This window comes from Anguilla rostrata, chromosome 18 (assembly GCF_018555375.3).
Source record: "Anguilla rostrata isolate EN2019 chromosome 18, ASM1855537v3, whole genome shotgun sequence".
Lineage (NCBI taxonomy): Eukaryota > Metazoa > Chordata > Actinopteri > Anguilliformes > Anguillidae > Anguilla > Anguilla rostrata.
This window is the reverse complement of record NC_057950.1, coordinates 17,620,782-17,636,770: the sequence shown is the minus strand read 5'-3', so window position 1 is coordinate 17,636,770 and position 15,989 is coordinate 17,620,782. Positions and strand designations below refer to the sequence as shown.

The 15,989-nt window shown below is 46.8% G+C and overlaps 1 protein-coding gene across 1 annotated transcript in view; it reads right to left on the bottom strand.

Annotated features, from left to right (window-relative positions):
• Positions 1–15,989, bottom strand: part of LOC135244418 (inositol polyphosphate-5-phosphatase A) — a 137,020-nt gene that overhangs the window by 68,670 nt on the left and 52,361 nt on the right. The gene's annotated exons all lie outside the window — the stretch shown is intronic.

The following is a 15,989-nucleotide window of genomic DNA, read 5'->3' as shown; positions in this document are numbered from 1 at the left end:
GTCATACCACTGTTTTCCTCCATCATGTCAACTATCTACACATTTACATTTACTTTCCTCTTTTATCTGTCAATATTTGATGTGACAAATTGAGGGATATTAATATGGGATTAAAAAAAAATTCCTGACCAGATCCAAACACAAGGGCCCTGACACACTCGAATCCCAGAGAAAATCACCACACTTTCAATCATGGGCCTGAAAGTGTGTTTATATCTGAGCGTATGTGTTCCTCTGCTAGGTTCACTCTGTCGAAATGGATTCAAAACGAAAGGAACATGTTTAATGTAGATTTTTTAAAAATCATTTAACATTTAAAATGCTTTTTACTGAAAAAAAAAAAAAAAACATTTGAGAGGGTGTGTGATATTTTCCTTGAAGGGTTTCTGGTCCCTTATTCTAGATCCTGGGGCCCGTTGTAAATGGGTCAGGTTGCCACATTTGGCTCTCATACAAAATTCAACACGGCACGAGGTCGGATGGCACCTGGGGCATCCCTCAATTATTCCAGCTCACCATTAGCATTAAACTTATACGGCTTCTTACATTTCCTCCCCTCTGCAAAAGGTCAGAATGCATCTGTGACGAAACCCAGGGAGAGCGTTTGACTGGACGTGCCAGGAACACACTGATGAGGGCAGCTCTGGTGAGGATGGCCAAGCAAACACTCTCCCCGGGTTAAGCCATTTCAGGGGGAAAACCCTGAGGCCTCCCGTGGGGGGGGAGGGGGGGGGGGGAGAACAGAGTCACACACTGGCAGGAACTGCCAGAGCTGCTTCAGAATGCATATACAACAGAGAACTGTCAAGCTTTACAGTCAGATTTAATATTTTAGTACCAAAAGTTTATTTTCTTGCCTAAACGAATGAATACATTTCGGTACTAACACTAATATGAAGATTTTTTTTGTTTTGTGTGATTTCACTGTAAATTATGTCTGATAAACAATTAACTTTTGTTAAGAGATAACAACAACAACAATAATAGAGGCCCAGAGAACCCAAACAAAAACAGACAAATCCTCACAAAATAATGCACAGTTTCGATAATTTTTTCCAAAGCTGCACCTGAGTCTTGACACCAATACTACTACTGCTAATAATAATAATAATGATGATGATAATAATAATAATAACAATAATAATATTAATAATAATACTAATAATAATAATAATAATAACAAAGATGATACTTATAATAATAACACAGATGATAATAATAATAATAATATTAATAATAATACTAATAATAATAATAATAACAAAGATGATACTTATAATAATAACACAGATGATAATAATAATAATAATAATAATAATATTAATAATAATACTAATAATAATAACACAGATGATAATTATACTAATAACACAGATGATAATAATAATAATAATAATAATAATAATAATAATAATAACACAGATGATGATGATAATAATAATAATAATAATAATAATAATAACGCTGTGTGGAAAGCCAAACACAAACACACGGGTGCTCTGTAAAGAACTGTGACGGCGGGGCGTCCATGTCGATTGAGTGAAAGATCAAACACGCCCCGGGGCTGGGGCGGAGAGCGAGCGAGGAGCACCACTTGTTATTCAAGATCCAAACTTGCAGAGCGCCTTCAGAGGAGCAGATCTCCGATACTGCACAAACAGGGTGTTTGTCATTCTCCGCAATGAAAACATCCGGGGGAGGGGGGGAGGGGGGGTGGGGAAGGCGTCAATAGAGCCGGCCGCTTTTCAGCCGCAAAACTCCGACAGAAGGGGCCGTGCTTTTCCGCCAGCGCGCGTGTTTGCCAACCGCAGCTCACAGTGCGATTGATTGAGTATTCGCAATATTGAGCTACAGGGTGTATTATTCATTGGATGGAGAGGGGACTGACAGAATGTGGAGGAGGGAGAGGAAAAACCTCTCCTTAAAAGTTATTCTGTCACTTTTCCTGTTTGCAAACAGGCTGGATGCGGAGCCATCGATCATTTCCCCGAGCGGCCCTCGAGCGTCCCACACAGGCACCCGCTCAGACGAGGCCCTGTCTGTTCCACTCTTCCATAAGGGGGGGGCGGGGGGGTAAACAAAAGTATCATCCATGCTGTTTTTAAAAGCTTTAATAAAAAAAGCTCTATTTGAGTGTAACCTTACCTCTTACATCGTCTACTGTTAACTGGAAACACCACTTCATCAGTTTGATAGTAATACCAGAATGAAGAAAATGAAAAAAGGGAGGTAAAATGCATCCCATTGCAAATAAAGATCAGAAGGTTTATCACCCTGCCTAAGTTAATTCATGACCTAACACACTTCCGGAATGGGAAGCAGATCCCAAAGGAAGAAATCCCAATAGACTGGGCATTAAAAAGTTTAGGATTAGGCTGCCCATTCATCTCAACAGACATTTTCACACCACACAGCAACTGAGACATTTTTTATAATAGACTTGGAGCTATTCCCAAAGACAGACAATACAGAAGGCACATTCAAAAAGAAATGGATACCGAGGGGAAGTTTGGACAGCGAGGCTGATGCAGCACACAGGACATGAGCCCCCCCACCCCCCCACCCCCCCACCCCCCCGAAGCACCTCTTCAGGCCTCCTCATATTTTTAACCCTCCCCCCCACCCACCCCACCTCCCTCCCCAAACTCCGCTGACCCGCACGCATGATCGATCTACAAACCACTGATTTTATTTTCTTTTTAAAAAATATTATGGATGGGCCTAAACAAGGAATAATTGGACAAGCCGGTGGCAGCGCCTGACCTGCCAACAATCCGGGTCCGTCCCCAAGGTTGGCCGCCTCCCTGGAATACATCGTGCATTCATTTCATTTAGCCTCCCCTCCGACATCCAATGGTAGAAGTTAATTAAATTGCCTGTCCATTGTGTTCATCCACTTACAAAGCTAATGATATTGTGCTGCGGAATTAAAGAGCGTTTTATAAAGCGCTCAGGATGGAAGCTGGCAGACAGTACATTGCCCGGCTGAACCCTGTCAGTCCTCCAGCTCACGGACCCCCAATTAGCAGAGAAATGGATGCTTCCATCCACCAATTTCCAGCCCCCCCTCCTCGCCCCCCTGCATATCATTCCTGTAGTAAAACCCCAAACCTGCATGGCCACAGCGTCTAAAGCAATAAAACCTGCCCTACGAAAACATTCCAAAAAACCAAATTTAATAAATAAATAGGCCTTCATTTATAAATAAAATGGTTTGGACATTTAAAAAGGTGGGTTGATGTTATGTTTTATAAATTACTTTATTATTCTCTTTCTATGCTGGGTATAATGGAATGGAAAGTTGGCGCAGTATTCTTTTTTTGCGGTTTTTTCAAACAGAAGGCTGCTCAAACACTCTTACAAGTTTAAAGAAAAGTTTAAAAAAGTAAACAAAATTTTTTTTCAGCTGTCAACAGACCACAGCCTAATCTGAACGGCAAATATGTGGGAAGATTGAACACTGCCTTTCTGCAATCTTATTCAGTGACATTCTACAGCTCAATCATGTTACTCTACCATGCTTAATGTGTGCCACACCAACAAAAACAAGACTTTAATCCGTATGAGCATATTAGGACCCAGCGCGCTGTCATCTAAATAGCTTGCAAATTTTTGCGAAGCACTAAAAAAGCAATATTGTTGGCCATATCGGCCATGGATGAATGCAGACTGCTATGAACAGGTGTGTGGATATCTACAGATCATTCCCAGTGAGCATGCTCAGTTTCATCCAGACTGCTTAAACACACGGCGAGTTATATTAGAAAAAAGAAACTAGCAGAATAACAAAAAATAAAACCCTGAAAAACAGTATTTGAGCTCTTTGGTAAATAAATGGAGGAAAATTACCCCCACCACACTGGCCAGCCTTCACTTCACTCCTCGACCGTCGCTCGGGGCGAGGGCTCATTCCCGCTACATACGCCGCTTCCGCTGCGCAGGCCCCGCCTGCAGAGAGCCGGAGCGAGCCGCGAGCCGCGTGGCGCTCAGACGCGCCGTTAGCGTTACCCTCCGCGTCTCTGACCTTGGAGATCCGGGCGAGGGCTCCAGAGGCAGACCCGGGCCCCGTCCCAGGTAATCTGCATTACTTACTGGTGTCATTCCGCAGCCACGCTGCATTCTGTGGGTCTGTAAATGCTCTTTCCCAGCAGATAATCCATACAAATAGAATAAAACATGTTTCCGTACCATTTAAGCGGGCGGCTGGCGGAAACCCCCGACTCCTCCTTAACATATAAACTCAATTGGGAATCTGTTCTTAGTGCAAGCGCTGCACTGTATGACTGATGTCAGCGCATGGCTCACTGAGGTAGTTTTTACCAGTGCGCACATCTGTATGTTCACCATCATTCTGGGTCACCATTGCATTGTATAAGGCAAAAGGCAATATAATGTACTGCATTCCCACTTTGCACATTGCGGCACGATTTGCAAAAAAATGAAAATGTAGCGTCAAGCTGGACGTTAACCATTGGCTCTCAAATCCGGTTTTTGGAAACCTGTCTTATTGGGCATTTTCAAAAACAGAGTGAAAGGCACAAATTAAAAGTATGTCTGTGAAGTCCTGTGCCATTTTTACTGAACCCTAGAGTCTTTCAAAGACACAGAAAAATGTAAAAATTAACCTATGCCATTGAATGACTCCAAGAATGGACCCATGATGAAACAGGTCAATACATGAAAAGAGATTTGAGTGATGAGTGGTATGACTGGTAGCTGCGTCAGTGTCAGTTCTTAACCATTTCAGAAGGATTTGCCCAGTGGCATATCTGCCATCCCATAATGATGATGTCACGTATGCAGCTCTTCAGCCAAGCTGTGTAGCCTTGGGAAACAACACCCTTCCTTCAGTGCATGAGTCTGTCGCAGCTCACGGGAAACTTCACACCACGTTGCCGTTAGAAACCACGCGGGCCTCGCTTTGACCCTTCGCGGCCTCGACAGCCCTTCTGACGGTGCGTAGCCGGACAAACCGAAAGCACCCCACCGCCACACCGCCAAACCGCCATCCCGACTGCATGGTCCCCTACGTCTGCACGCTGACTTCTCAAACAAAGGGGCATCAAGAGAAAGTTACCCTCCTCCTCCTCCGCGTGCAATCTTCAAATAATTCAGTGATTTAAAAGCCCAGCGTGAATAACCACTTTCTCTAAGTAGATATGCTGTAAAGAGCTAATCACATCATCTTTAAAAAGGATATGGAGATGATGAATATTATCTGCATTATTAGATTTGCCCCCCCTACCCACCTCAAAATAAGAAGGCCACAACAATGAGGGCATCCATTAGTAATTAAAATGACATTACGTCTCCTGGTCAGATCCCATACACTATTTCCAGGGCTATCATTTCATTGTTTCAGATGCCAGGTTTAAAACGCATTTAATACACTTATGCTTATTAATGTAAATCATATTTTGCTATGGATGTCCAATAATTAAAAAGAAAAGATTTCAGTCTGTTTTTCAAAAGCTATTTCCATTAGCAGACGACGCTTATGCAAATGAAAAAGATTCCAGAGCCAATTGATTTTTTCCGTCCTTTCTTCTGGAAACGTTGTTAATGTTGACGCGGAATGTTCATCAATCTAGATTATCGTGTGATTTAATATCTAAGCTCTTCCAAGGTCTCCCCCATTCATCTGCTACAGATTGTATTGGATTAGAGCCACACAGAAGGAGGAAGAAGCGCACAAATAAGACTCCTGAAGCATTCTGGATGATTACAGGTGGGCAGGAGAAAGACGTGCGCGGAAAATAGTCCTGAAGCTCTTCGGTTTGTCAAGAGAGGATATCACCGACACAGAGCCCCTACATTCTAAAAATCAAACGAAACAAATTGGACAGACTTGGTTTGTACTGACTTACAGAAGGAATTTCTGATATTAAGACAACTTTTTTCGACCTATGGGGCACATTGTGCTCCTGACAGAACACAACTTGAATTATCTTCAGGAGACCTTTGTGTAATTTTAACAATCCAAACCAAACCTCACTGAGCCTAGGAAACAAAGAGCAGAGGCCTTAAGAGCACTAAGTGTCTAAAACATTTTAAGGTCAGTTATAAAATTTATAACTGGAAATTCTGGGAAACCGTTTCCCTTCTTTGTACTTTTTGTACTCCCATATCTTTTTTATAGTATGTTGCCCATAAGTGCTACTGTGACCAAGACACAGATGAATCTTACCCAGCATCCTCCATGCAGCCAATGTGAAGAAAACAAATATTTACCTTTAACTGCACTAGAATTTTAGGTTTAGGAGGGGATTGAGTTTAAAGAGTTAACATATCTTGCGTGTAGTCTATGTGACTGTGGGCCCTAATCTTCCCACATCTTTTATTTACCCCTCCCAGGGGGACCGGTCCAGACCGCGGCCCCGCCCTTAGGGGATGATGGGATTGCTACTTTTGAGGCGACGTCAGTTAGGGACGCAATCAGTAACGGCGGTCCTGAGAAGCCGGCTGATTTGGTATCCCGGCGACGGTGGCCTTGCGAAGATGAGAGCCCTTCCTCCTCTACATCAGCAGCACGCGCGCTGTCCGACGGGACACAGGTTTACACCCCGGGCCTGCTGTGAAATATATCCACACGGCACAGCCCTGTCGAATCCATTAGTGCTGTCACCCCCCCATCCCCCCCAACCCCCCCTTCCCGCCTTCATTTCTCAGGCCTCTCCGGTCTTGGGCGCACCGACACAGACGCGACCCCCCCTCGCCGGGCCATAAAACAGGCTTTATCGTTACGCTTTCGCACCGATTGCAGCAGCATCCCCCCCCCCCCCCAAAAAAAAATAAAAAAAATTAAAATCATGAGGCGTTTTTTGGGACGGGGGTGGGGCAGGGGGACGGGGGAGTTGAGACGGGCGGCGACTCAACGCATTGAAGGCCCGCCTTTCAATTTTTAAAGAGCGGAAAGAAAAAAAAACTGTAGCGCAGAATTATCTTTTTTTTCCCCCTCTTCATAAAAAGAGAGGCAGATTTGGCCCTTTCTGGCGCTCGGGCGCGTTCCCTCTGAAAGATGAGCTGTGGCCACGGAAGCGTGACGCTTGAGAGAGGCGGACAGGCCGCCGCGCCTCCCGGTGGCCGCCGCGTGTGAAAACCCTGGTCTGGGGTCAGTCCGCGCGCCGTCTTTGTCTTTATGTAAAAGCGAACGCTCGGCAATGGGGAGTTATGTAAAGCGGCCAGGCCTGGGTTTAGATGGCGGATATCCACCAGGCTAGCTTAGTTATACTCCACTGCATCGCAGGCTGCGTGAAAAAAAAAGTTAATGTAAATGCGAAACCCGGGATCTTTAGAGAACAGAAATGACGTCCTGCGCTGTTCTCTGAAAGCCGCGGGGAGAAAGCGTTCTCGCAGATGTTTCTTTAGTGCGACACAATCGCGATATCGGCCCTCGTCTGGGGCCTGAATAGACCTTTGGACTTTAGCCGAAGACCAAGGGGCAGTGGCTGGGAACTGGAATAATGTCCGGATTATTCTGCGACACACCCCTGTTCACCTGGAGGGGGCAGCGTAAAAACCTCAGGGAACACTTGGTGGCATGCTACATTTCACATTCATCACCTTCACTTGGTGACTGTTTCTTTAAACAGGATGTAGAAGTGAAAAAACAGCACTGTGGCTTGGAAATGTGCCTGTGCCATCGTTTGCATAGCAGTACAAAGGGGAAAAAACCTCCTTCACGTTCATACTGATCTACAATCAGTGCCCAACAGGCTTGTCAAGGGGCCCACATCCTGATCACTGAACTGAGATCAGCTGGGTTAAGGGACATGCAGAATGTAGACACTGCACTGACCCACAGTGGCAAGAATAGAAATTTCCACATCTTTGATCAGTTTGTGGCTTCTGGACTTCAGATGCTGTCCCATTTGTGCTTCTCCCTTCTTTAAAATAATCCTGCTTCCTGGTGAAGATGAAATGACTGATACATTTTGTTGGTCATCAAACAGCCCAGCTGTCCCTGAATCACACGGCAGTGTGCCCTTCTCCAGTCATGTGGGTAAAGCTCTGCACTCCAGCCCGGGAAAGACTGCTTCACTGTCCCAGGACAGGAATGAAGACGTCCTCTCAAAAAGAGCAGAAATCTAATCATGACTCTAAAATCAAGTAGATGAATCTAACTAAAAGTGTAACGTTCAATCTAATTAGAGAGTCCCTTTAATGAGCCTGTAATTGCCAGAGGAAAACCTCACAACACAGACACCATTGTTGGGGAGGAACATCAGCCTGGTTAAATGGGGTGGCCTTTGCAGGCCTTAAAAAGCCACTCATAGATGCTGGAGAACATTAATGGCTTAAAGGGCCCGTTTCCACCCTATAGCTGGGTTCAGGTAAAGGCACTGACATACGGTGACCCTATATGCTGAACTGTGCAGCGTACAGCACCTTAGCTTTTAAAAACACACTCACTAATTTATCTTAACAGATAAAAAAGCACACAGTACCTCCAGAGCAGTGGGGGGAAGGAAGAGCGGGTGAATTATGGACAAACGTAAAAGTGAATTAATGTGTTTTTGAGTCCCAATCAAGATGGCTGACAAGGCCACATGAAAACGGTGTGAATTATTTCCACAGCCTCAAACCTTGGCTCAGGAGGGCAGCCCATCCTGCGGGCGGTATTACAAAGCGCGGTTGGCCAGAACAGGGGGGTGGTTACCTCGGCGTCTCCGGGAAACCGCCGGCAGTGTGGCGGAAGAAAGGAGGACTTCAAGCGTCCGACGCTTTCCCACACGGGCAGAGCCGCGCCCGTCATCTGACCCTGCAACCTTGAGGGACTGCATTCATTTTACCCACAAAAATCAATTTGAGGAGGTCCGGGGCGGGGGAAGAAAGGGCTCCCTGTGGAAGGTCCAGGAGGCCCGGCCGTCAGCGGGTCATACAGGAGTGAGCGCGGACAAAAGGAGCGCTTGTACGCGAGCTAAGAGCCGCTCCGAATCAATCGCCCCCGCGCAGGCGTAACATCGTTAAAAACCAAAAAGCTAAAACAATTTTGGAGATTTGATGTGCATTTATCTTGAATGATCACAAGGGCCAAAGCATATGAGACTAATTTGTTTTTAAAAGATAGCATTGAAGTGTCAGGCATTTGCAGTGCTGGAAATACAGAAATCATTCAGGAGAAAATTGACCATATGACTGCAAATTCCAAGCATGTGGGCCTTTAATTTCTCCTCGTCTATTTATACAGAGCCAAGCACATGAGGATGCGAGCCGCTCTGCGATGCTCAGCTTCCATCGCATTAGGAAACGATGAACGACGCCATAAAACAAATCAGGTCTATTTTGGCGGGAGAGTTTGGAATAGAAGACTTTGAGAGCCTTAATATCCATCGAAAGGATGAATGAGAAATGAGACGAGAGAAAAGCCCATTGACAATGAGATACAGTTACGTCTGCCTGGAAACCAGTTAGGCCATCAAACACCAAGACAGCATCCAAGGATGGAAGGATGGAGAGAGAGTGAGAGAGAGACAGAAAGAAAGAAAGAAAGAAATAGAAAAAGAGGAAAAGAGACGGAAAGTGAAAGAAATACAGAAATAGCCAGCGAGAGAACAAGGATGAGAGAGAAAGAGACAGACAGGGAAAGAGAGAGAGAGATAGAGAGACACTTGTGTTTAAAATGTGTTGCACAATACCGGTTAATTTTATTAAGTGCCTCCTGAGGGTGCTGGTCTGAGTATGGGTTGATGCAAATAGATGGCTGGTTGAGTGGAGGGTGTGAAGTGAGGTGATTGGATGACATAGTGATGTAAGGCTTGGGGTACCCCTGGACCGGCCAGGCCCATTATGTGTATTAAAGAGGCTGTGGGACCCTGTTCTGGTAAAGAGGTGCAGACTTGGGCCTCTCATCGCTGGGATGGCTTCCACCTCCCAACACCCCCTGAGCCAGTAATGCGATGAAGGGGAGACCTGCTTTTCCAATCTGACTCGAGCATCTGCCCTGTTCATTTTAATGTAGTTAAAAAAACTGCCCTAGTCTGCATACTCAAGGAGAAAACAGGTCATGAATATTATACAGAGTGCCTACGTGTACACACATGCCGGACACAAAGATGGACAAAAGCACTGATACAGATCTTCAAGATGGTTTCTGAGGTCTCATATCTTATAAGTTCCAATGATGAAGCGTAACACACAATCCTTCACACCAGCACTTTGAGCAGCTGAATCTTTTGACTATAATATGCACCGCCTGTCTTGGGATAATTCCACCGAGCCACGTTTAAAATCTCTCTCCTAGGATGTCCCAGGTGGTTGGGACATAATCAGGGAAGGAATGCAAGCAGTGCACTGTCTGGCATGGGAGGGGGCGGTGGAGGGAGGGCCAAGCCAAATGCGGTCAACTGGACCTTCCCCCCTGCTCACAACCTCTTCATTAGCGACCCTCATCGGGATGAACCACACGGTCAGCATGATGAATGACGCAGTTACTACCCATCACGGTTCATGCTCTCGCCTTGCCTTAACTTAATTACAGCATCTTCCCCACAAAGACATGAATCACAGACACACACATACACACACACACACACACAGACGCCCACATGCACACACATGCACACACACACACGCACTCACACATACACACACACGCACACACACATACACACACGTACACACACACACGCACTCACACATACATACACGCACACACACATACACACACGTACACACACACACGCACTCACACATACACACACACACACACACACACACACACATGCTCACACACACACACACGCACTCACACATACACACACACACACGCACACGCACACGCATGCTCACACGCGCGCACACGCACGCGCACACACACACAAACACACGCACACGTACACAAACACACACAGACACAAACACACATGTACATAAATACATAAACACATACGCACGCATGCATGCACATTCTGCTGTGTTGCCAGACCAGAGACTCGAGTATCTCCAACACTAAAGCTAAAAGTGGAACACACACACCCTCTTTAGCCTAATCACCGGGTAACCTTACAAACAGCGAAGGTACATGAGCGATATTTATCACTTTACCATCAGGATGAGGAATGATGAGTCTGTTTTAGCCTCTGTGCTGATTTTTAGCAGACAGCGTGTGTGTGTGACAGCACTGGGGACACTGCATTTTTTCATCATATCCACGACACACGCTCTCAGACCATCTCTGATTTATAGCCACCGAGTTCTTTAGACTGAAATGCGTTCTTACAGTAATGCTAAAAATGGCTGTTCTCTCAACTGCTCCACTTTAGGCAGGACCCACAAACCCCACTTTTTTTGAGGAACATCGCACGCCCAATATGCTGGTGTTTCACGCGATGAAGGGAACCCCCCTGCCTACAGGCGATAAAGACGTTTGGAATGGCACCCCCATCGGCCCGAGTGACCGCCGCTCCCTGGCTGAGAATCAATTCCGCTAAAGCACTTTTTTCCCTCCGAAAATCCCAATCCATCAGGGTGCAGGAGAGGGAATTTCAGGCGTCCGATCCCCATGTCTACGGGATGTTTGGATTATGGGGGTGATGGCTCCCCAAAGTGATATTTAGGGTCATAAAGGAAACAACCATCTAACCATCTTTCCCTCCGCTCACACACATATATATATACACACACACACACACACACACACACACACACACACACGCGCGCACTTAGCTGTAAAAGGTCATAGTGGCGGATTCTGTGGGGTAAACACGCTGCGCGGGGCCGGCAGATCCACAGGAGAATTGGTGCATGGCAGTGAATGAATATCCGCCCGCCGCTTCCCAAAGCCCATTATTTCCCCTCTCCTCCCGCGGGCCCGCGATTCATGTCCCTGCATGACGCCAGTTCATTACGGCGCAGATCTCATCCCTCTCCCGGCCGGCCCGGGACGGGCCTCCTTGCCCCCGGAGGACCCCTCGCTGTTTAATTCCACATCATCCGCTCCGCCGAGCGGCTTAGTCTCTGCTTGTATGATCAATACTATATCAGTGTAAATTAAAATGACAATTTTAAAGTAATTAAGCCCGTTAATGCTCGATTCAAATGTCGTTATTTGCACAAGGGATCGGGGAGAAATTATGGCGTGTCCACGGTGACAGGGGAATGTTTTAAGCGGGCGCGATCGTGTTGCCGCCGCCGCCACCAGGGGCTTAACAAAAGCAGATTAACTCCGCAGCCCCTCCGACCGCCGGCGTACCTCTCCAATCTCAGAAGAGCGTAACCCAATTTGAGAAATCTGATTTGTAGCCTTAAACTCAATTATTGCGATATTAGATGAAAAGTGGCAGGGATGGAACGCTCGCAGAAAAAGGAGAGTAAAAATGGAGGGAAGAGAGGAAAAAAAAGAAGTCGGACAATAAAAACGCACTTAGCTGCAGAATGTAACCCAGCAGTAATTGCCTTATTTGATTATTTTTGCTCGCTCTCTTCCTGGTTTTTCAAAGGGACCCTAAAGTAATTGTGATGGTTAGCATTAAATAAATCGCTGCGGCTTTTGCCTCTTCACAGACGCTGTAGTGAAGGGTGGGGGCACTGGGAAGGGTGAGGGGGGCAGTGGGAAGGGTGTGTGGGGGGGGGGGGGGGGGGGGGCAGGGGGCGGGGTTCTTCAGTAGTCACGCAGTACCAGATTCACTGAGTGACGTTTATTAAGGAAAGACTGAAATGAAATAGCGTCATTGTTGGATCTCGTTAATAAAGCTGTGAAACTCACACGGTTCAGACAGTGACAAATCAGGACCCTCGCACTACATACACAGCCGGCCCCGCCCCTCCCACTAACACACCTAATCCCAGTGAACCGCTCTACCTGTAATATAGTCAATTAAGTCTATTAAAATGTCCCATCAGGTAAAACACCATCAAACCCTACACAGTACTCATGACTAGTGACAGTGTGCTTCACAACAAGGCTTATCAACAACACTCATTTAAAGGCCCCTCAAATTACCACTCACCTTAATAAAATGGATATATTATTTATATCATCCATCATTATAGACATATTATAGATATTATAAATAGACAGACAGATAAATATTATCTTTATATTATCGATCTACACGAGACATTCATTCATTCTTTCATACAAAATCATTTTTATGTGTACTTTAATAATCCCAGACAGTATTATTATTTATTGGTGTAAACCAGGCACAATTAAATTAATTTGAAAGTTATCTTAAGAGTAAAGTATAGGTGAGTTCTCCCATTCGTGGACCCTCAGGATTCCCGTACACATCCCAATCACTAATTAATCAGCACTCAGCAACATTAAAAATATTTTCCTGCAGCTGGAAGCGTTTTGGTTTTTCACAGTTATGAGCCCATGAGTCTTGTGAAGACGGACAGCCGGAGCAGTCTCCATGGCGATAAAGCAGGCCCCTGGTGAAGCCAGATCACCACCGGCCTTTTGTAGCCCGCAACGGCGTCCCCGTGAAAACCATTACACCTCCCACCTGACACGTTTCCATTAAGGGGGAAATCACACTGCCGCAATCAATCCCCCGACCTCCGCAGGAACAGCCAAGTACACACAACCTCCTGACCTGCCCGCGATCACACGCAAACGCACACGTACGCGCACACGCAGACACACGCACGCACACGCGCACACGCACGCACACGCACGCACACGCACACACACGCGCACGCACAAGTAAACACAACCTCCTGACCTGCCCGCGATCACACGCAGACGCACACGTACGCACACACGCACACGCAGACACACGCACACGCACGCACACGCGCACGCACACGCAGACACACGCACACGCAGACACAGGCACACGCAGACACAGGCACACGCAGACACAGGCACACGCACACACGCACACGCAGACACACGCACGCACACGCACACACACGCGCACGCACAAGCGCGCATGCACACGCACACACGCGCACACGCACACACGCGCACGCGCACGCAGACACACGCACACGCAGACACACGCACGCAGACACACGCACACGCACACACGCACCACACGCACAGCCCGCACCACACACGCACGCACACAACGCACGCCTACCAGACACACGCACACACCGCACACACATCACACGCACACGCCACCACACGCACGCGCACGCACGCGCGCACGCACACGCACACCACACGCACACGCACACGCACACACGCACACACAACGGCATCTTTCACAACTGGCCTTATCGTTCCGGTGATAAAGTGGATTCAGTCTAACACACTTAGTTTAAAGACTTATGCAATTCAATTACACATGAAACCATGGCTTCAGTCAGAGGCTTTAATGGCTATCCAGACTGGAAAACACGTGAAACGGGAAGAGGTTTGGCCACGGAATGTGCGATGACAGGGCTGGGATGACAGAGTTCTTTTAAAAAGAACACGAAAGCTTTCCGATTGCTCGAAGTATCCATTTGCTGGTCTTTAACTTTGCAATCCAACTATTTCATGCAATTAAAAAAAAAGAAAAACAAACACGATCAAAGAAAGAAAGCACAGAATGAACTTATTGAATTGAGGAATCTTAATAATTCATGTATGCAACATTTTAGGAATAAAATAATTACATAAATTTGATTCCCTCTCTCGTTTTCAATGTTCCATGTTGTGTTCAATAGTCACTAAAGAGTTCAACATTTTTTTTTTTTTTTTTTACTTTGTAGAACCTATTCATGTTGATTATTCTACATAGATATTAAAAATAGTGCAAATAATGAAGCAACTGTGTTTTATGAGTATGTGAAGTTAAGATTTATAAATCCTCTTCACTTAGAATGTATATTACGACATAGGGGTTAGGGACGTCTGACCAGGTGGTTATATGTTCACATCTCGGGGTGGAGCACTACCATCGCGCACTCCTATCCCCAACCTTAAAGTGAATTGACCCGCGTAGGAGCTGCAGAGGGTGCAGAATCGCTGAAGGAGGGAGAGAAACTGACCCGCCCGCCCGGGCTCTCAGCGAAGCGGCCGCCGCCGAGCTTCTGGCACCCGGTGACACGAGCGCGGCTGTTCATCACGCCGTGACGGGCGCCCCCCCCCCCCCCCCCAACACCGCGGGGCTTAATGAATTATTAAATTAGTGTCAATAAAGGATAAATAAAGGCCGCTTTGCATTTAAAACAAAGCCAACCTTTGTCCGCGTAATTAGCAGGGGCGGCGCCCCGCCTCCTTAATGGGCCCGGCAATGGGCACCGCGCCACGCGGGGTAGCTATGGCGACGGCCACAAGGCGGGGCATTCTGGGGCAGCCCTGCGCGCCCCATCCATCACCCACCCTGTTGACTGCTGTTTGTGCTGCACCGCTTATTAATTACCCCCCTCATTTGGGGGTGCGGGGGGGGGGCTTTTACCCTGAAATCAATGGCAACGTCTGCAGAAGATTTCTTAAGGAAATCAATTGAAATCAATGAGGATCTGCCAACGTAATGCAGCAGCGCTTTGGAGCAGAGGGCCGGTGCCTGTTTCCTTTACAGATCTATAGCGTGAGGGTGGACTGGTTTGGGGGGGGGTTGTTTGGAAGTCTATGATGAAAAAGTGAAAGAGGCCTCCCCCCCCCACCCCCCCACCCGAGCGTAATGATCACGCTGCGCATTAAAGCACTCTTAGCTGCATTAATAATGTTGATGGAGGCAGTCATCTTACCCACAATCCCCAGCTCTCCAGACTCCGCCTAATCAAGGGTACACAAAGTCACATCGGCGTAATTAAACAAACCTTTTAGGGCCACAATCATTTTATGGGATCCGTGTAAGCAGGAGATGCATACCTACATGCGGTAATGCTGGGGGTGGGGGGGGAGGTTGGCATTTCATGCCAGGAATGCAGAAAAGACTGACACTCCTTTTGCTTAAAAAACCCATCACAGCTAACCAAACTGACAGGGTGGGAGGGGCTGGGGAAAATGGGCAAGGTGCCTCAGGACTTTGGTTGGTTGAGGGGTTGGTTATGAGTCTTCACACGCCCCTTCACTCATGGTGCAGATAAGGGCAGACTGTAAAAGG